Source organism: Bubalus kerabau, chromosome 1 (genome assembly GCF_029407905.1).
Source record: "Bubalus kerabau isolate K-KA32 ecotype Philippines breed swamp buffalo chromosome 1, PCC_UOA_SB_1v2, whole genome shotgun sequence".
Taxonomy (NCBI): Eukaryota; Metazoa; Chordata; class Mammalia; order Artiodactyla; family Bovidae; genus Bubalus; species Bubalus kerabau.
The window spans coordinates 239,522,714-239,545,695 of NC_073624.1; the positions used below are offsets into that span (position 1 = coordinate 239,522,714).

At 39.5% G+C, this 22,982-nt stretch overlaps 1 long non-coding RNA gene across 17 annotated transcripts in view; it reads left to right on the forward strand.

The window, feature by feature from the left end:
* Positions 1 to 22,982, forward strand: part of LOC129636993 (uncharacterized) — a 499,812-nt gene that overhangs the window by 251,812 nt on the left and 225,018 nt on the right. The window contains exon 10 of one of the 17 annotated variants that reach the window (XR_008707286.1): positions 22,172 to 22,187. The exons of the other annotated variants lie outside the window; for them this stretch is intronic. This is a non-coding gene — a long non-coding RNA (uncharacterized LOC129636993). Of the gene's footprint in view, positions 1 to 22,171; positions 22,188 to 22,982 lie in introns of those variants that run through there. 17 annotated transcript variants of the gene reach the window in all.

Here is a 22,982-nt window from a genome sequence, read left to right on the forward strand (position 1 = left end):
ATCCCCTTTTTTTTCAGCTCAGTGTATCACTACTAGAAATAGATAGCATGATGCTAGGAAGAAGGCCAACAGTCATTGGCCCGAGTTGAGACTCTTGCTTGCAAGCTCCCCAGAGTCCTCCTAGGTCAATGCTGTGTGTCTGTCAGACATATTAAGGAGGTGTTTGGTTTACCCGCCCATGGCAGAGTTTAAGTCATGTGATTATAAACTTTGTGCCATTTCCAAAATGGAAAATATTCAGCTTTTGATGAGATTATTAACTTTCCTCCTGTCCGGGTCCAACAAATGAAAACCAGATTTGTATGAATAAATAACAATCAAGCGCTGAAATGATTTATTTAGTGAAGTTACTGTTTTGGAAACTAAATCGATGTGTCATGTCAAGATCCAATCTGCCCTTCACTCACATGGCAAAGGAGACTTCTCCAGGGTCTACTAGGAAAAAAAAAAAAAAAATGCTGGAATCCTATTAATAGTTTACTCCCGCTATCTGAGAATTACAGTGGAATCCAGCTATGAGAACAAAAGCTCGAAATAATGTTTCTGAGAACATCCTGATAGTGGTGTGTGCTATTTCTTATTGTATTCAAGACACCATGAATAACTCTCCCCCAGAAGGAAAGGAAACAAAGCAAAGGGTAACATATTTTCCCACTGTGTAAATTTCCTTCCTCCAGGAGAAATAGAATTGGAAGACAAAGGCTATGGTCATTACATGTCAGAATGTTGACATGACGACAGCTTCAAAGGTGTGTTAGGCTACACTAATGCGTGCTCTTTTTAAAAAAGACAATAGGAATTGAAAATCATGCACTGCATCAAAGCCTTCTAACTCTACTGAGACAAGTCTATGGAAAACTCAAATTGTGGGGCTATTTTTGCATAAATTACTTGGCAGGTTTGGTGCATGGGAACTGTGTTGTCTAGAATGCTCTGGAGGTGACATACAACTCTGATCTGGGTAATCTGATCATCAGTATCAGAGCTGATGATTACAGCTACCACAGAACCATCTGCAGCTAATTCCAGTCATCCTCCTGGCATTAAACCAAGGCTTGTAATTTGAATCCGTTCTCTAAATGCTCAGGGACCTCAGTATATAGTGGGCTCAGACAGTTGGTGGTACCAACTTGGAGACCAATTGGGATACAAAGACCAGAGGTCAGGGTGGACTAGAGGGGAGGGCTGTGCATTAGACCAAATCCCAGCTCTGTTATTTACCAGATGAATGGCTTGAGATAAATTGTTTAATTTCTTTGAGCCCTTGTTTCTTTATTTACAAAATGGGAACAGTATTATCTAACTTGCAAGGGTATTGAGAAAAGCAGAGACATTGCCTGTGAGGTTCTTGGCACAAATAGGGTGTGTACTGTGTTTATTTGTTTATATTTATTTACTCACTATAGTACTTAATGAATCTCTGTAGCAGAGACTCTTAACTTGGGGATTTAAAGACATAAAGGACCTAAACTCTACCTGCTCCACTGAAATTATATGCAAAATACCATGCACATGTGCATTTCCTGAAGGCTAAAGTTTGTAACTTTCATAATATTCTCAAAGGGGTCTGTGAGCAAAAGAAACAATAAAGCCAACTACTTTCTGATTTGGCTTCATCTGTGTGGTGATCCCACAGCTCAGAATAAAAAAAAAGAGTTTGTAATTTGTGATTCTTTCCTTGTTATATGTATACTGGACCTAGTCATTCTCTCTCCAATGTAAAGCAAAATTGTATGTGTGTATGGGTGTGTGGGTGTTCACATGGAAATGCATGCTTGTGGGTTTAGGGAACGCTAATTTTATAATAAACCACAAGTTTACTGAGAAAAGACAGAACAATTGTGAGACCAAAGAAGTTGATGACAGATGTGCACATGGGGTGGTGCGTGGGATGCTGTGGGAAGAACACCAAGGGAGGAAGCGGGGAGCGGAGAGCATGAAGGAAGAGAACAGAGCTGGGGCAAGGCTGAGAGCCCACTGGGGTTCAGTTTGCTGGGGACTCGGCAGACACAAGACCCCACTGGACTTGTGGGAGGGTTGCTACTGGGGGTGGTGTATACTGTGCCAGGTATGGAGAGGGCTTGCAAGGAATCAGCAGGATAGAGTGTGTGGTGTCATTAAAGGAAACAGAGAGAAATGTATTTCAGTTCAGTTCAGTCCAGTCCCGCAGTCGTGCCGGACTCTTTGTGACCCAATGGACTGCGGCACGCCAGGCTTTCCTGTCCATCACCAACTCTCGGAGCCTACTCAAACTCATGTCCATAGAGTTGGTGATGCCGTCCAACCAACTCATCCTCTGTTGTCCCCTTCTCCTCCTGCCTTCAATCTTTCCTACCATCAGGGTCTTTTCCAATATATTTCAAGGTAGAGGCAAATTATATAAAATAGATAAAATAAGTTATAATCTGGTAAGCAAAAGATTCACAGAGACTTAGGCAGATGCAAAGAAAAATTCATAGACCTGTTGCTCCTCATTCAGCTGGGACCCCTTTGCCCAGATGCTAGTGATTCACTTCACCCCAGGGCAGGCTACTATTTGCACACACATATACCTATATTCATACAAATTGTGTGTGTTACTCAAGCTCTTAACCAAACTTCTTGAGCTTCTCCCCCACAGGACATAGCTATGTGTATACATGTGCACATATATAAACACATTAGCAAACATGCCTTAATGTTGACTAGGAACTGTGCTAAGAGTTTAAAGTTCATTCCTATTTAATCCTTAAAGCAACCCTACGAGAAAGGCGTTTTTATTGGTTTCCATTTTACAGATGAAGAAACCGAGGCTTCCTAAGTGTGAAGTGATTTTTCCAAGATCATGCATTAAGTTGTTTAGCTGGAACTTCAATTAAAAAGGTTTGAGGCTGGACGCTGTAATATAAGTTATATTCCTAAGGCAGATGGCATCAATTTACAAAATGCTAGGGCAGTGATTTAAACACAAGAAGAGCCAGGGACTCAGGTGTGATGCTGCTTCTGAGTCTCATGGAGCCGTTTCATAATACTCCCCAATGTGGATGTGTGACATCTTAACCTTGTACTGTGCTCAGCCGTGTTTTATTACTTCTCTGTACACCAGGCAATAGAACTCTAAACAGAGAGGAGAGGTCAGCTTAAGAAAGGAGCATAAAACTGTTGAGAATCCTTTTATTTTTTTCTACACCAGTCCCACAGGTCTGAGAAAGTCAAGGACTTGATATTTACCATTCATTGGCTTGACACAAATGGAAATCCACACTCAGAAGACACAAAAAGCTAAGAAAATGAAGTTCACCACCTCCCAGCAGTCCTGGTCGTGCAGAAAGGACATGTTGGAGGTGATCTTTTATGGTTGCTGGTTAGTTCCTCATGAGCAGTGTCAGGCTAGGAACCAGCAGGGAGAAAGGGTCCCTTCTGTTATGAGCTTGGAGAGTATCTTGACCTTCGCAGATGTCTTGTATATTGCCTATCTCTGAAGATTAGAATTTTGGTGAAGTTTCTCAAAGGTCACTGAGGCTTCAGAATTCCTAACAATTCATCAAGTACTGCACAGTCTTCTGCCTCAATTGTTTGCATCACCTTTCTTCTCTGCAACCCCTGCAGCTTGCTTCTTCCTCCATATTGCGCCTCTGTCTTTCACTCTCCCAACTACATTAAGTCCGAGATTGAATGACACTGACCTGGCAATATACAGCCAGATTGCTGCTGCTTGAATACAGCTCCTGAGGTGTTTGGGGCTTGTTTGGAGAAACAGGGACATTACAACACATTAGTGAGGATGGATGCGAGTAGCCATATGCATGCAGTTTTCTGTTGACTGCTGAGATTTTTGTTATACTTTGAGGATATCATTGAATTCAGGAAAAAAAATCAATGACAGATTAAATTCATAGTAAATGTGTGCATTTTGTTTGTTTATGTGGCCAACATGTATTCTCTGCCGTTCCTAGGTATAGAAGTTTCTGGAATTTACTCATGCCTGTCACCTTCATTACTGTAGTCCCAGCTCCTATCGTGTAGTTGGTACTCCATAAATATTTGTTGAAGACATGAATAAATGGCAAAATGTGAATTTGAATCCCTAACCAGATGGCCTTATTCATCTTGAGCCCCTAGCTCCTAACATAGTACACATTTGTGATCAGTCTAAACAATTAACATGAGCTATTCCTGCAAATTCTGGGTAGAAGGGCTATGGTGTGCCATAAGTCATAAAGAGGAGGAGCCCAAAGCTAAGCTTTCCTTTGCAGGATCACACAGGGCAATAGATGAGGGGAAGGATTTGGGGAGAATCAGTCATCTCTGGTCTTTGGGACCCCAGAATTACCAGTTCCTTGGTTCATCAGGATTTTACTAGGACCCTTACCTGTAACTTGACCTCTGCTGCACAGTGAGATCTTAGCCATGGACCCACTTCTACCTTTGATCCTAGGAGACATTTCCATTTTAATAGCACCTTTACCAACACAGGACTTTAATCCATAGAAGTTTTAACAGTGGGCACTTATGAACAGAACAGGCCCACAGGAGAGATATTTAGAAGCAGATGTTTATTTTTTGTTTTTACTCAAATTCTATCATTTTGGCATCATCTTGCTCTATCTCCACAAAAAGGGAGTCATTTCCTCAATTCTATTGTGGTATTTCCTCTTTTTGAAGGAGAAGAAAACTCTCAGGGAAGAAACCAGATCAGCCTAACTGAAAAAAAATAAGGCTCTTAAAGAACGCTTAAGCTCCTCCCTCACATCCCTTCCACCACCATTTCTAATCAGTGTTTTGGTAACCACTTTAGAAGAGTTCCACCTCCCTTATGATTTTTTTATTAGGAAAAGCAATCCCACTTAAAAAAAAAGAAGGCATTGCAGCTCGCAAATTTGGAAACTATATTTTATTTATTGATTTAAAAAAACCAGAATTTTTTTGAAGTTGTATTTATGTGGTATCAGCCCTTGGATAAAATATGACAATGTATGCGTAGTATAAATGAGTGAAATTCTCCATGTACAGTGTGGTAATTAATGATGTATGAAAAATGTTGCATGTACTTTTCCTTTATATAGTAATAATTACCATACCAGTTTCTTCATATGTATATGATGCTGGATATACTCTTATGTGGGTCTGAAAGGATCTCTTGATCAAGAGTCAGGAACTCTAAGATTTAATCTTTGCTGTTTCTATCTTTCCCTTGGGCAAATCAATTAAGTTTTTCTAAACCTTGGCTTCCTAGTTTTTAGAAGGATATTATTATAGTTTATGGAATAAAAACTCTGGAGCTTGACAGTCTTAGATTCCAGCTAGATTCTTATAAGCTACACAATTCAATTTATTTCTCTTCCCTGATCCCTTTATAGAGATAATATCAGCACTTACCTAACAAGTTTACATATTAAGAGATATAATCTGTGGACTCCTGCCTCAAAGTTGACTGTAATAGGAATATGGCAGGTAAAAAATGTTATTGAAATAACCAGGAAAAAAGAATAAATTACAAAAATCAACTTGTCAAAGCAAAAGACAGCTATGGGAACAACAAGAACTAGATAAACCCCAGAGAATAAAGATTCCTTGATAGGAAATCCAGTGGTCCTTGGCAATTTTCTTAACTGGAGGCATTTGCAAATTATAATATTGGGCTAAGGATTGGACTTAAATCATATGGAAGGATTTTATGGAGGAAAGACAAATCATGAGAGGTTTTGGCAGTCAAGATCAGATATGATAAACTTATCTGTAAATTGTGATTTCATTCCATTGCTGGGTTAATGTTTATGTTTACTTAAATGTGATATAAATCTCCTACTTCACATTTCTTTTTTCTTTTAATTTTATTTTATTTTTAAATTTTACATAATTGTATTAGTTTTGCCAAATATTAAAATGAATCCGCCACAGGTATACATGTGTTCCCCATCCTGAACCCTCCTCCCTCCTCCCTCCCCATATCATTCCTCTGGGTCGTCCCAGTGCACCAGCCCCAAGCATCCAGTATCGTGCATCGAACCTGGACTGGCTACCATGTTGTATCTACACATCTTTCAATATTTCATTTTCAGCCACTTCATTCATTTCAATCATTTCAAAATATTGAAGCCTCAAACACAGGGAAACATGCCGAATTTTAAGAGTATATATGAGACTTGAGGGGCTGGGGAGAAAGAAGTGAAAACTCTCCCACTCCTGCAGTGCTTATAGTGTGAGCAATTGTCTTAATCCATCTGTGCATCAGGGGATTCCCGGAAAGTAGACTTTTAGGTTTAAAACTAGGAGAGTTCTAGGAAAACTAGATTGAACTGGTCACCCTAGGTGTTTAGGAGGAAACATCCCACTATAAGGAATGGTGGACCTACTGCAAACAAACAAACAAAAAATACACAGCTTTTCTCTTTCCTCAAGACATTTGCCAAATATGTAACTTCTATAAGATATGGAGCTGAAGAATTAACTTCAAAGTTTTACACTTGCATAGTTGAGGAGATTCATCAAGTTTCCCAAACAAAACCTGGAAGGGCCATGCCAGAGGAACCAAAGATGCAGTTGTTGCTGTTGTTTAGTTGCTAAGTTATGTCCAACTCTTTTGTGACACCATGGACTGCAGCCCGCCAGGCTCCTCTTCCATGAGATTTCCCAGGCAAGAACACTGGAGTGAATTGCCATTTCCTTCTCCAGGGGTTCTTCCCAACTCAGGGATTGAACCCATATTCTGTTTCTCCTGCAGGTGGATTCTTTACCACTGAAGCACCAGGGAAGCCCCAAACCATACTAAAAGTGCAACTCAGTCATAATCCAGTCAACCCATGATAGGATTATACTGATCAGCTCCTTACTGTCTAACAGAGGAAAGGGGAACCCCTATTGGTAGAAAGTAAAATATGATGATTCTATGGTTCTTTTATCTTAGTGTTCAGCATAGAATAAAAATGACAAGACACAAAAGAGGCAGGAAAATTTGTGCAGTAATCAAGGAAAAAAAAAAAACAAAACAGCTAATAGAAACAGACCTGCAGAAAGATATTGGAAATTACAGACAAGAAGTTTAAAATGACTATGATAAATGTTCTAAGAAAAATTGACAGATGAAAATAATGAAAAATTTTAGCATTTCAATCAAGAATTATATGAAAAGAATTAAGTTGTCTAGAAGTACAAACACAATATTCAAACTGGAGTCTAGACATAGTAGAATATGTAACTAGTAAATGCAAAAATTGATTAATGGATGGTATTCAAATTGAAATGTAAAGAGAAAAAAAGAATGGAAAGTACAAGAACCATATGCAAAACAATGAAAAGATTACATGCAGTTAGTATTCCAGGAGAGAAAACAAGGCAAAAACAAATATTTAAGCAGAAAATAGTCAAGAATTTTGAAAATTGATGAAAACTATTAACTTACAGATTCAGAAAGCACAGATTGATGCACTTTAAGATAAAAGCAGAACAAACTACATAGGCATAGCTTATTTAATCTGTTAGAAGTTAAAAGATAAAGGAAAAAAAAAACTTAAAACAGCCAGATGGAAAAGACACATTACTTTCAAAGAAGAAGTGATAACTTTCTACTCAATGTTATTGGAGTCAAAAGATAATGGAATTACATTGATTAAAGTGGTGAGAGGAAAAAACTTTCAATCAGTATTTCTATAACCAGTAAAAATACTCTTCCATAATGAGTGATAAGGAGAGAACTTTTTAGACAAAGTATGAGATTGTTAATTGCAAACAAGTAGGCATTCCTAGAACTACTGTAGGAAATTCTTCAGGGTGGAGAAAAGTTTTCCCTAGTGGAAGCCGGAAGAAATGAAGAGCACCATAAATGGTAAATAGATGAGTAAATATAAAAAAATACTGTTTTAAACAACAATAATAAAACTGTTAAGGAGTTCATAACATCATAGAAGTAAAAGGACATGTCAACAGTAGCAAAGAGGATGCAAGGGCAAAAAAGTAATGAAGCTAATGTGTTTTGTTGTTCTTGTTGTTCAGGAAATGGAAAAAGTACTAACAACGTAGACTGTTAAATTCAGGGTTGCATATTGAAATCTTTAGGATAATTACTAAAAATAAGATACAAGAATATAGAACTAAAAAGCTAATAGAGAAAAAATGAGTATAAGCATACAAGAGGAATTCAAAAGAAGGAAGGAAAGCAGGAATAAAGAAATGAAAATATATGAAAAGTAGAAAACTAAAAGTGAGTGTCAAAATTACAAACAAGGTAAATTCTTTTAAAAACTGAATTTTTAAAGACTTGTCTATGTGCCATTTATAAGAGACATAAGTTAAATATAAAATCAGTTAGGTTGAAAATAAAAGGATGAAAAGAAGATGCATCATGAAAATAATAACGAAGAAAAGCACAGAGCATGGCACATAGACAATAACTATTTGATAAAAGAATGGAGGACGGAAGGAGGGAGGGAGGAGTAATACAGGAAATGGGTTGAGGAATAGTAAAGTAGAAGCAGGGGCCAGTTTAGACACAGTGAATTTTTAGATAAAAAGAAAATGATGGTATGGAATAGGTGGAAGAGGTGGATGCAGCAAAGATAGGGTGAAGTGTACAGATTTTAAGGAGGCACGCTTAACATAACTTACTAATGAATTGAGTATCATGACTTGGAAAGAGAAATCGTAGTGATTTCCAATTTCTATTATGAACACCTGGGTGGATGCAGGTACTGTTTATTAAGCCAATCAGGGGTGGATTTAAAGAAAGATCTTAAAAGTCTCTAATGGACTTTCCTTCCTTTCTGTAGAGTGAAGTGAACATAATCCAGTCTCTCTTTGAAGACTGAGTAATTTACAAAGCAGGGAATATTGTCCTGGGCTGTAGAGAGAGATGCAAAGTTGTGACACTGAAACAGAACCATTTACAAAAAAAATCACAGTGCTTATTTACTCATTTAGAAGTGAAGTCAGAGAAGGCAATGGCACCCCACTCCAGTACTCTTGCCTGGAAAATCCCATGGACAGAGGAGCCTGGTAGGCTGCAGTCCATGGGGTTGCTAAGAGTCGGACACAACTGAGCGACTTCCCTTTTACTTTTCACTTTCATGCATTGGAGAAGGAAATGGCAACCCACTCTAGTGTTCTTGCCTGGAGAATCCCGGGGACGGGGGAGCCTGGTGGGCTGCCATCTATGGGGTCGCACAGAGTCGGACACAACTGAAGTGACTTAACAGCAGCAGCAGCAGCAGGAGTGAGGTGCTTGTCTTTGATATCAGTTTCTTCTATAATAAATTACCATATTTCATGATTCTAAGATGCAAATATTTTCACAACTTAACATCTCAGAAATTGAAATGTTTTACTAGTCACAGTGCATTCTTGCTGCTGGTGCTGCTAAGTCGCTTCAGTCGTGTCCAACTCTGTGCGACCCCTGAGACGGCAGCCCACCAGGCTCCCCCGTCCCTGGGATTCTCCAGGCAAGAACACTGGAGTGGGTTGCCATTTCCTTCTCCAATGCAGGAAAGTGAAAAGTGAAAGTGAAGTCGCTCAGTCGTGACTCGTCCATGAGATTTTCCAAGCAAGAGTACTGCAGTGGGGTGCCGTTGCCTTCTCCAGTGCATGCCTGAGAATTACTATTTGTAGCACTTGCGGCAGGTAGTTTATTTGGGAATCAGTCACCCAGGTCAGCAGTGGGTGAGTGAACAGGGAAGGAGAGGATGTTAATACAAGGTAGTATTATTGAATGGTCAGGGTTATAGGTGACTTGTAAATCATCCTGTACTTTCTGTGGAGACCTTTGTAAAGTGTTGCTCAGTATCATCTGCCTGAGGACCCTGTCTACTGTTGGTAACAAGTTGCCCCACGGGGCATAAATTCACATCTTCTGTTGCAAATGTGAAAGGATCAAAACTGCAGGTATGTCACACTGCAATGTCAGAGAAATTCTGGGGCATAAACCAAGATAGAAATGGGCCAAAGTCTCCACAGAACTGTTGCATGTGAGGTATTGCTCAAAAGGCATCTGTGGTTTATGGTTTAATTGTAATTCTTTCTTTCTTTCTTGGTGTTACCTATAATAATGGCACATCTTACAACTGATGACATCTTAAAGTAATGGAAGATGACAGACTTTTATTCCATAGGTATATAGATAGGTTGACCTTGCAAAGGTGAATTTTGTTGAAGTGAGATTTGAATAAACATTTGTAAAGCTTAATTAAGCCATTGGGGGTCTTCAAGGCAGAGATGGGGTATATCATTTGCCCTCATTGGAACTGTATAGGTAAGTTTCCACATATAAGAATTTCTCTACCATGAAAAATGTTTTACCTGAAAAGAACAAGTAGAATGATAGAATGGTGATCTGTCATAGGTAACTGGTAGAGAGGAGGAATTTTCATCTTTGTTCCTAAACAATTGAATCCTTTTTTTCAAATGAAGTTTTTTCTAGAACTCTGTTTATCTGTTTTATAATGCATAAAAATGGAGATTTATATACTGATTGAAGCAGAATTTGGGAGTCCCAAGACTCCATAGCTGTATGACTTCTTATGCCCTCTAAGGGGCTTCTGACATTTTCCTATGGAACCTTAGAGTTCCAACAACAGGATTAGGAGCCTGTGATTCATAGGAGATTGCTCACCACAGCCCTCAGGGCTTTTATTTAGTGTCCATTCACTCTTATTTTAGCCACAATTCTAGCAGGTTTAGTTATTTGGTTTCCTAGCTTAAAACAGGTTTATAAGCAATAAATTACAGGGAAGGAAGAGCTATTTGAGACTGGCTTGGTGATCTTCACACAGAACAGAAGCTAGAAGCTAGGACTGTTAATGGCAAAATTATAGGAAGCAGCTTTTTTAAAAGGACAGTATTCAGAAATATTTAGCATTTGGACCACAATCTAATCCATGTCAATAGTCTGTGAAGGTGTCAGAGTACTATGGGAACATGGAGGAGATATTTGATATTATAGGAGCACTAGCAATTCTCTATTTGGTATAATTCTTAAGGTACTGAAGCAAATAATTTGTAATAATTCCCATGAAAAATAGCTTAAATCAAAATGGTTTGATGTATAATGTCAAGTTTCAATTAGGTGGAACAAGTCCATGAGTAGAGTATTTTATTTCTTAAAGTTATTGAAGAAATAAGACACCACTGTATGTGTTGGTATTCTTTTATCTCTTAAGTGATAGAAAATCCAACTATAACTGGTATACAGATAAAAAGAATAGTTGAAAGTCAAGGAGCTTCAGGTGGGGTTTGATCCAGTATCTTACTCATGTTACCAAAGACCTGATTTCTTCTGTTTTCCATTTTGCTTTCCATATTTCCCATAAATCTGCCACTTAATGGCTGTAGGATGCCTGGTTTCTTCTTCACTCATGTCCAACAGGAATAGGGCAGAGGCAGTGAAGAGACAGAGGAATTAGTTTTCCTTCCTCAATCATTAAGAGTCTTCAGTCTGTTTGGACTGACACAGTTAATGTGCCCATCTCTGATAATGATAACTGCAGCAATAGGGATGTGATTTTATTAATTGATTTAGGCCAATCAAGATTTACCCCTTGAGCTAAAGATGGTGTTAATTCCCCTAGGCTCCATGGTGACATATATAGAGAAATAAATGCCTGGGGTGGTAACAGACCTTACCCATACCATTGATTCTCAAGGTAAGTATTGATAACTGAACTCTAAGCTCAGTGAAGTCAGGAGTCTCTCTTGTCCATTGATATAGCACCAGCATGAGTTACAAGGCCTACCATCACAGGAACTTAATAAATATTTATAAACGAACACATGAATTTTTTTCATTTGGGGAAAAGTGCACAAGATTTTAATTTCGTTTCTGTGTTTCTTGATGCACCCTGGTTTAAGTTGTTGAGGAGCTTTTTTTTTGGTGGGGTGGGGTGTGGAGCTTAACAAGAAGTAGGAAGCATCAGGATCAGTACTATTGAACAAGAAACATTTTCTCCAAGATGTTCACATTATTTACAAAACAAATGAGGATGAAATCATTTAGAATAAGACAAGATGAAGTCAATCATTTATTTCTCTGATTGTGGATATCAAAGGAAGAGAGAAGAGGTGAAAGAGAAGGTCAGGGAGAGGAAAAGAGTAAGAAAGAATAGAAGGAAAATAAGGAAGGAAGCGAAGAAGAAAGAAGGAAAGGGAGTAAGGAAAAAGGGGGAGGGAAGAAAAAAAGGCGGAAAAAAAGAAGGGAGAGAGCTACATGTAGAATCTGGCTCCAGGGCAAAGGCAGTTTGAGATGCTAGTTAATGTATCACATGAATTTGATGAATGTGTGTGTATGTGTGTGGGTGTGTATGCTTTTCTTTTCCTGATGAAGTAAACATCAAGCCTAGTTTGAGGCTTTAAAATTGACCAAACAGCTATGAGAATGTAGACAGCAAGTTATAAATCACACAGTCACTTGGGTGTGGATAAAAGTCCTGGGCCAAATACCTGAGTGTCCACTTCATAACAGGAATAATAAGGCTATTTGAAAACATGACCCAGACCCCAAGCTATAGTTTTTTGTTGTTCCCCTCCCCACCACCCACCCCCGGAGGACTGTCTGACATGTTTATATGCACATATTGGAATTGTATCCAAAGGGGTAAAAGAAAAAATAAAACAATTGACTTTCTGACTTTATAGTCTGTCATTGACTTTTAAGGTATTTCATGAAATGTAGTAATAACTTCAAGATCAAGGGCATTTTCCTTTGGGTCTTCATCAATTATTTCACTTTCTCTTGGCGATGGCCTCCACCCACTTCTTCTGAAATATCAACCACCAGGCTGACGGTGCACTGGAAAAACTTACTCTTTGCCTTCCTGAATGCGTGTTTCATGCATTAAATTGTTTTAATCACTTCAGCTTTTACTAGAGTTTGGCATTGCTGAATTGTGTGTTCCCAATTTAATGCTCTTAGAATGTATTTAAGTAAGTTCCAATGCATTTAGTCATTGCTATTCAAATGAAAGAACCATATTTCAAGGAACAGAGTCCAGGGAGAGAGATGAGGTGAGTAATGGGTAATAAGCAAAAACCATCTATCAAGGCACATTGGGGCTGAAACAGATGGTGAAGAAATGCCCCCGAGTCTATTCCCCTTGGCCGTGGAGGGCCTACTAGTTTTATTTCCAGCAAACATACTCTTTGGCTAGCTTCCCCGCATAGCTTCTGGCTGATCTTTCTTATTTTAAGATCTTGGTGAAGTAGGAAACTCACTTGTTTCTCAGACCTAAGTTCATGAAAAAGTCAGCCCCATGGGGAAAATAAAAGTCAAGCTTAGGAGCCCCAAGCAGGTGCTGGCACAGTCCTCAGCCTCAAGACTGAATTCAGATGGATGTTAGTAGGAATAAACAAAGGGACGGTGGAGTCGAGAGTAAACATTCATAGCAGATGAAGTTTATCCTCTTCTCTCCACTTTTATCACTCATTCTCCAGGTGCTCAGGACATTTTGTGGCCCCATGAATGCCCAAGTTTCAATACTGGACCTCTATCTTTCAGAAATTTACCCAGCTTCTCAGCTCCCAGATCTTCATGTAGAAAGTGGACAGATTGATACCAGTTTTTCAAAAATGATGTGTGCTGCTGCTGCTGCTAAGTCACTTTACTCGTGTCTGACTCTGTGCGACCCCATAGACGGCAGCCCATCAGGCTCCCCTGTCCCTGGGATTCTCCAGGCAAGAACAACTGGAGTGGGTTGCCATTTCCTTCTCCAATGCATGAAAATGATGTGTAGCTTACCCAAAATAATGATATGCTTTCCATTCCACATTCTCCCTACCCTAGTCTTCTTTGCAGAATCAGGGGCGCTAACAGTGAGTCAAAAAGGCATCACAACTGGGTGGCTAGGACTTAAAATTTGAAAACTAACCCTTCAGGCAATTCAATAATTGGTATTGTATCAGCAGTGTGGATCATCCAGAGCCATCCTATTTCTAGGAGTTTATCCTAAGAGGGCATTCACCTAAGTATGCAAGGTGCACATGTAAGTATCCACATCACATTATCGTTTATAAGGGTAAATTACAAAGCACCTAGATGACCATCAAAAGGGCACTGGTTAAATATGGTACATTCATAGGATGAACTAATAATCAACCTCCAAAAATGATGTGCTAACTCTTTAACAATATGAACATTTGTCCATGTCACCATTTCAAAATAAAGAATGAGTTTATATATCACATGTATAGTGTGATTACATATATGAATATATGTATCCACAGTTGTACCCATACTTCACAGCTATGCAAAATCAGGTGGCTACAGAGAAATACATGGAAGGATGTTGAATAAGATTTTAGCATTGTTTTATCTGAGTAGTGACAGCTGAGTAAATTCCCTTTTCTTATACTTTTCTACTTTATGTGAATTTTTTTTAAAAAATGAACCTATGCCATGTTTATCTAAAACACTAAAACTACATGTTCCCTGCAAATGTTTGTGCCAGTTTGAAACCCTGAGCATGGATATTTCTATCTCAGTCTGTGCTGAACTGTACCTCACCTGCTCTTTCATGCTGTAATTACACAAGTAGTTGATTATTTTCCCACTAGGCTGAAATCTCCCTTCAGGATTTCACCTTCATCCCAATCCCCTGTGCCCTGTATCATTGCAATAACTGATACTTAGTGAATGGTTTTAATTCTTTAATCTAGAAGGGTGGTGATCTGGAAGCTATTCCACATTCGGGCATTGCCTGGCAGTGAGGCCTGGTCAACACTTTCTCCTGAGATGGCTCATCCTAAACCAAACCTGGGATGATCTTGAAGGTTCCTTCTACTCCTAACCTTGTCATTCTGAAACTGAACTTGTTTAACCCTCCCAAAGCAAATGAATAAAAAAGATAACATACGTTGATCAGCTTTATAGGGTCTAAAATGCTATGAAATGTGGTATTAAAATTTTAAAAACCCAATACCGATGAGAATAATAGTGACCCGCTGAATATTGATGCTAACACAGAGCAAATTCTAGTCAAAGCTAAATAATTTTCTATTGCCCTTCCTCTCTCCCTGCCCTCACCTCTGGGCCTTAATTCCTTGTGGAGTTAACAGTGATACTGAGTTTGTGGATAAAAGCAGGACCTGACCTGGATTTGTTCCACATTACCCATGCCCTAGATTGAAACGTTAAAGGATTTAGAATAAAAAAAAAAAAAAAAAAAAAGTTGCATTTTCAGTAACAGCTTCACAGTGACAGGGGAATTAATGTCAGCCAGGCAGTGATTTCCCAGTGGCTGGGTTTGTAGCAAAAGTCTTCAACTTTTATGTGTGGCCTGTTTGAAGTTGAAAATTGTTGTTAGACTCTCCAAAGTTGTTTGAGGTGTCACTCATCCTTCGCTTTTGTGTTGGGGCGAGGATGTGAAGCACAGCGGCTGGGAATAGTTCTGTGACTACCACCCCCCAAGGCAGGTCTCTGCCAGGGCCCAGTTGAGCCCATCTCCCAGGGAATTCAAAGCTTTCAGCGCAATGCAGCTCGGCATCCGTCTGCAGCCTTATCACCCACTACTCCCTTGCAGGAACTCTCCAGTCCAGAAAGAGGGGAGGGTCTCATGGCCCCAAGAATGTGTCATGCCAATGTACATCTCTAGCAGTTTTATTCAACATACTATTTGCCCTCCTAGGATATTGTGTTTTGTTTTATTTCTTTTTTCCCAAGGAGGCAACAGCGCAGGGTAATAATAATAATAGCATAGCAACACTAGTAGTACTGAGAGCTAATGTCTTATTTAGTGCTGATTATAGCCCAGACCCTTCGCATAAGATGATCTGTTTTGATTGTCTCAATAATTCCATCAGCTGAATATAAATATCACCATTTTATGGATGAGGCAACCGAGACTCCAAGCTTAAGTGAATTAACCAAGGTCACACAGTTTATGAGTTGGGATTTGCATTCTGGATTCTGATTCTAGAATCTGTGCTGCTTGTTATTATCAGCACCTAGGAAGACGCAGTCTTGGAAGCAGAGAAAGGGACCTTCCAGTCGTGCCTCTGGCACTCACTGATTGTGTGATCTTGATCAGATGTCTCCTTTACCTATAAAGTGGGGGTTTCCCTTGCAGGGTTGCTGAGAGAATCAGAGTTAATATTTCTCAGATCCCTAACCAATGAATGCCACTGACCTTTGTTCATTTTCATTCTAATCATTTTTCTAGATCATGCCCTATTGTCCATTTCTGGCTACCTAAGCCCAGGGTGATGGCTCATTCCTCCTGACCTTGTATGACTCAGTAGAGGTTTTGTGTTCATCCCCAGGAGAGACAAAAGAGGGAGATGAGAAGTCCAGAGATCTACAGCTTAGGTGTTCCTCTGCTAATAAGCCTGGAAGAACCATACAAACCAACATTTGTGGGCCTAAATAGACTGGGAGACAAGGCATTCCACACAGACATCTACCAGTGTGAAGTAGGGTAGCAATTCACTTCATGGACTTTGGAGTTAGAGTTTAAATTGCAGCTCTTTGAACGCTCCAGGTGAAGCAAATGGCTCTGACTGTAAGACAGTGTACCTGGTGCTCATTTTATTACTCTGCTAGCTTGACTCTTTTTGGCTGCATTGATCTTTGCTGTGCACAGGCTTTCTCTAGAAGTGGTGATCAGGGGCTACTCTCTAGCTGTGCTGTGCAGGCTTCTCGTTGCAGTGGCTTCTCTTATTGCAGAGCATGGGCTCTAGGGCACACGGGCTTCAGTAGGTGTGGCTCATGGGTGCTAGAGCCACAGGCTTAGTAGTGGCACACAGGCTTTAGCTGCTCCAAAGCATATGGGATCTTCCCGAAACAGGGATCAAACCTGTGTACCCTGCATTGGCAAGTAGATTCTTAACCACTGGACCACCAGGGAGGTCCCTAGTTTGACATTCTTTATCATTATAGAGACTGGGACGTTAACAATAGCATTGTCCAGACTCCATTCTGAGCAATGGGAGGTGGTGGCTGTGGCCAGCAAGAGCAGATCTTCATTTGAAGGAGGCCTCTGTCCTGCAGTCCCATTTCCAGTGTCCAATTCCTAGAGTCAGACATGCTGATTGATGGCCAATGGAGTCAGAGGTATAAGTCAGCCTTTCTTGTGAGTGAGTCCATATACTTGGCTAGTAGCACCCAAGCCCAGTTCTTTGGCTCTCTCAGAGCTTCTGTAGGCTACGTAGTATCTCTTCTGCTTGTTCTGCAACCAGAGATCTTCACTGATACACTAGAACTGTTGTTCATGAGTGTGTGCTAAGAGTCATGTCGACTCTGCAACCCTATGGACTGCAGTCCCCCAGGCTCCTCTGTCCATGGGATTCTCCAGGCAAGAATACTGGAATGGGTTGCCATGCCCTCCTTCGGGGTATCTTCCCAACCGAGGGATCGAATCCACATCTCTTATGGCTCCTATGTTTGTAGGCAGGTTGTTTACCACTAGTATCACCAGAGAAGCCCCCTAGGACTGTTACCACAAATTAATTATTCAATTTTTTTTAATTGGTGTTTAATTGCTTTACAGTGTTGTGTTACTTTATGCTGTACAACTAAGCGAACCAGCCATGTGCTATTCTGTGTCCAACTCTTTATGTATACATATATCCCCTCCCTCTTGGACCTCCCTCCCACCCCACCCCCACATTCCACCCATCTAGGTCATCACAGAGCACTGAGCTGAGCTCCCTGAGCTCAATTGAGATCAGCAGCTTCCCACTAGCTATCGATTTTACACAAGAAACCTAATCTCCCAGTTCAACCCACCCTCCACTCCCCCATCTCCCCACCCCGTGTCCACACGTGTGTCCTCTACTATCTGCATCTCTGTTCCTGCCCTGGAACTAGGTTCATCCACTGTTTTTCTATTTATAGATTCCACATACATGTGTTAATATATGATATTTGTTTTTCTGTTTCTGACTTACTTCACTCTGTATGACAGATTCTAGGTCCAAATTATTTAACTTCTCTGAGCCCAGTTGTTCCTCTGCAAAATAGTATATAATAAAGAGTTGCCTCAAATGAAACAATGCATGTAAAATATTTATCACAGAGTATGCTGCTACAAATGAGCTCTCACAGAGGACAAGCAAGTAAATGGGAAATTAGAATTAGGTGTGATACATAGCTGGGGATGGTAGAATTCACACAGAACTTTGCAGTCTAAAGGAGGAACATGAAACACAGATTGGTCAGAGAAGGCGATTTGGAAGAGACCAAACAACAAAGCAGTGCTAGGTTGAGATCTAAAGTCTGCCTCCAAGAGAGACATGTTCAGGGGGATTTGGGAAGGAAGGAATGTGGTGGTTGGGCCTTTTTCAGGAAAAAGGAACAGAATATGTGAAGGCCCCTAGAGAGGCAAGAGAGCATGCGTTGCTTGAGGAACTGAGATAAACTTATTGTGACTTTAGTGGAAAGGGTAAGAAAGGGATTAGGTAGGGTGTAGGTAGACTGGATAGTAAACAGAGTGGAAAGCAGCCTGGAGTGGTTTAGAATTCATTGACCTTTCCCATGAAAACCACTCATCTGGGGAACGCCTAATTTTGCACCCTCAAGCCATCCTTCTGCAAGTATACGTAAACTCAATCCAACCAAACTACAAATTTCTGGAGGATAGGGAATGTATTTCATACCTCTCAAGGGCACTGTCTTGCCTATGTAGCTTCTCCACAAATATTTATCAATTGCACTTGGTGTTAAGTAAAGTTTAATGGAGCATGCACTTTTATCTGGAGTACGTTGTGAAATAGCAAATAGCTTTCCATTTGGGTAAGGACCCTTAGGCCCCACCCAACACGTGTATGGCAAGTTTGTTCCCTTGAACTAGCATGTATTCAGTGTAGTGAGACTTCTTTACAAAGTGAAGGACTTACGGACAGGTTCCCTCTCTCTTTTGACCTCCTTTGTTTTTTTCTTTCCTACCCGGACATTAATTATTTCCTAGCCACTTGTGTTTTTGTTTTTGTTTTTTAACTTAGAAATCACACCATAAGGTTGAAAGGGTTATGTGCAGATTTTTTGTTTGTTTTTGTTTTGTAAGATGATATTTCAGCATTCTAAAGAACACTCTTTAGCCTAGTTGGGCATTTTTGTTTCCAAGATGAGGGGCCAGTTGGAATCACCCTGGCTATTGCCCTGTGGATTTTGGAGAATATCCTGGAAGTTCTTTGTAGTTTCTTGAAGAAGAATCTAGACTGGAATTAAGAGGAATTTGGTGGATGCTCATCAAGAATCTAACAAATGTTGCCATTTCTTGGGCTAAATAGGACACAGAAACCCATTGGTCTCCAATAGAGTGCTAGAACTGGCTCTTAACAGCTTATAAAAACCAGTGATGAAGTATTTAGGAATGTCTCGAGCCTCCTATCAAACCACCGGTAGCTTGAAATTATCTATAGTGGGAGTATTATACCATGGAAATCGGCCAGTGTTACAAATCAGGGCTGTACAGAGAGTGACAGCCTGCTTCCTGGTGACTGTAGAGAAATGTACAGCTCAGGAAGGCTTCCTGTGGGAGTCTGGTCTGACCTGATGCTGCTGCAGAGAATCCTATCCACCCACCAGTACTGCATCCATTCAACAGATACCTACCCAGTACTTACTCTATGCCAGCTCCTGTGCTGCCCGCTGTCATGGCATAAATTCTCCAAGAAAACACACATGGTCTTTGCCCACATGGGATTTAAGTCATACATTTACATTTTCTCCTAGTGCTTCCAAGCATAGCCTTTTTATCTGGTCTCTCATAATACTAGTGCTCTACGTGGGCTCAACCCTGTGTGCTGATAAACCAGCTCTGAGGGGAGAGGGAAAGAGGAAGCCCTGATTTGTAACACTGGCCGACTTCCATGTGTCATAAGAGTATGACACAAAGTTTTAGTAACACACTTGAGCATACACAGAGACTTGAGGGTAAAACTAGTATTAAAATGTGCATTGTCTAAGGATTCCAAAGTTAAACTCTTTTTTTTTTTTTTTTTTTTTACAATTGCGTGATACCCCAGCACATTCAGAAGTGCCTCCCAAATATCATTATGAGTCCCCAAAGCTTGTTTCTTTCACTTGAAACACCTTAAAACATTCTAGTGATTAGAATTTGTGATTTGCCAGTTAAATCTACTGGAGATGCAAGTTTAAGTTTCAAATATAAAATTACAGGAAACTACCTAACTTTCTCTTTTGTGAGTGGAATTTGGTTTTTTTTTAAATCATCTGAAAGGTGCTGGTTTTCCATAAATATGGAAATACCATGATTTTTATTTTCCTAGGACTCTAACATTTCAAAATGGCCACAAGTCTCCTCTAGGAATTATGAAAGGATACAGAATTAAGCATGATGACTTTTAAATTTATGTTGTAAAATCCAATGTTATTCCCAGCACAGTGCCTCATTTCCGACGGAAAGCATGCTGCCAGCTTCCCACTTCTTCTATGGACGATATCACCACTCATTTTATTAAAGCCACCAGACACTCATGGAAACATGCATGATGTCGTTTTTTAATGTGAGGGAAAAGAATTTTGGAAGTGGGAGCTAGTTAACATTTCTTAAACATGTTTTTTTATTCTTGCCTTTCCCTTTTGACCTTCCTGAGGATGCATGTGGGTGTTAAATTGTTACCAAAGGGAGGGGCCGTTGTAACTACAACGGGATCCACACACATAAAGACACATTTTCCCACACACAGGACTTGGCTCTAATACACTTTAATGGAATGCTGAATGGAAAAGATGCAGGGTGTTTTTGATCTGCAGAGAAACCCGGCCAGTTTAGTGTCCATCATTTTCTTTTTTAAAAGAGCCAGATTAACATTTGTGTTGGAAAGAAGTGTATGTGAGGGGAGGGAGTAGTTCTCCTCTCTTTTAAAACTTATATACATAATCTATTCCATTTATAAACATTTAACTAATAAAGAGAACTGTAAAGTGAAAAGTAGAAGTCTTCCTTTCCCCATCTCATCTAAGTTTAACTCCTTAAATAGCTTGATGCTTGTGTAGAATTTTTTTGTACTAATTGAAGAACCATTGATTGAGATTCTATAATAAAATAAAAAAAAAATAGTCATCTCACTTGAGGGTGAGAGGTTTGATGGAAAAATATATCTTGTATACATATTATCCTACATCTTGATTTTGTTCATTTATAATTGTATTCTGGGTACAGTTCTGTCACAGTGGACTTCCATACATAGGCCATTCTTTTTAAGGCTTGTGTGGTGCTTCATTGTATTGGCTGTGCCTTATTATTATTAATGTTTTGATTGATCCTCTGTGGATGAGCATTTAAGTTGCTCCCACTGTTAGTGGATACTGTGTCACCTTGAATCTCTGTCTTTACACATTAGACTTGTGTTTCTCTAAAAGCGATTCCTGAGAGCTGAATTTGTAGAGGGAGAAGATTATTAATATTTGTAATTCCGAGAGGAAATATCTTTATCATGAAAAAGAAGAATATTCACTGAGTGACACAGCAAGACTCAGATGCACATAAGATAAGACTAGTTCCATGATTTATTCCTGTTGTTTTCAGTACTGGCTACTCACTAGATTGACTTGAGGGAGAAAAGCTTTGTGAAACGAACTGATGGCTAGACATCACCCTGACAAATTACATAAGAAGCTCTGGTATTAGAGTCCAAGTATCTGTATAGATTTTATTAAGCTTCTTAAGTCAGGTTTAGAGCCACTGCTTTAATGAAGGTGCCTCTAACATAACAGTGAATATGCCATATTTACTATTGTTCAGTGCCTGTCCATCTGTATGCTCAAACTTCTATAAGCATGTATGTTTTATGTAGTTAGGAAAATATGATTTTTCTACTGTTTGCTTGGCTGCTTGGTACATTTGGCCCCAGTTGCTATCAGTTAGCCTAGAAATATAGCAAGTGTCATGTACTGCTCTGCATACAAATAAGGATCAGGAAAATGATCAAACAGACAAATGGGAACTCTAATGGGAGAATGGTGAGAAGTCCTAGATGTGATTAAAGAGAAGATAAAAGGGCCATTAAGCAACTGTGCAGAGTAATTTTTAGCCTGAAAAATTGTAGACAGTCCTATATAAACAGAATCCATATAGGGCATTAACTACCAAGGTAAATAACCCTTTGTCTTCTGCTCCTGTATTTCTTACAAAGTTTGGTTGGCAGATGGTGATAGGGTACAGGATATTCAAATAAATGTAGATAGGGGGAGAGTTGTACTAGACGGGAGCTGTTACTTAAAAATACTCTGTATTTATTGTATACTTCACAGTGTATGAATTGCATTCATGAACATTATTTTATGTGACCTTCACATCAATTCTGGAGAGAAGATATTGATCCCTCATTATAGAGAAGAAGAAACTGAGACTTAGAGAGAAGGGATGAGAACAAGATCATAATGCTAACACATGGGAGAGCAGAAACAACATTATTTTACTTCTAATTTGTGTTTTCTTTGAACTAGCACCTAGAATTTCTTATCATTTCTTTGTGTTCTTTATGCTAATGTACAAATATTACCAGTGATAAACAGAGAGTGATATAGACTATGGCAATTAGGAAAGAACATGACCTGTCTAAAGGCATTCAAATTAAAAAATGTTTAAATACTGCATGAGAAAAAAATGTGTCTTGGGCCAGATTCAACAGACAAGCTTTCAATTTGTAAACATAATTTTGGAACATCAAGGTTTTGCTTAATAGAAAACTAGAGAAAGAATCTGCCTTAGAAGTTGGCAGCAATATTTCATAGACACTTGAGATATTGGAAGCAAGTTTTAAACATGGATGAGTGTAATCTGGAAATAGATGCCTTCTAGAATCATTTTCTTTTTGTGTTTTAAAAGTAGATATGAAAGCATTTATTTGTAATGCCCCTTCCCTCCAATTTCCTCTTTGTTAGACGACCTTGACATTGTCAACCCTGGTAATTTTCAGGAACATAACTTCCATGGTGGTCCAGGGATTGCTGTTTGTTGCCTAGAGAGGGAACACGTTATGACCCATTCCCTCACAAGTTTGGATGGTTTTCCCAATTAGTGAGTAATCATTTGCTGAGAACGTGCAAGGCAGTGTGTCAG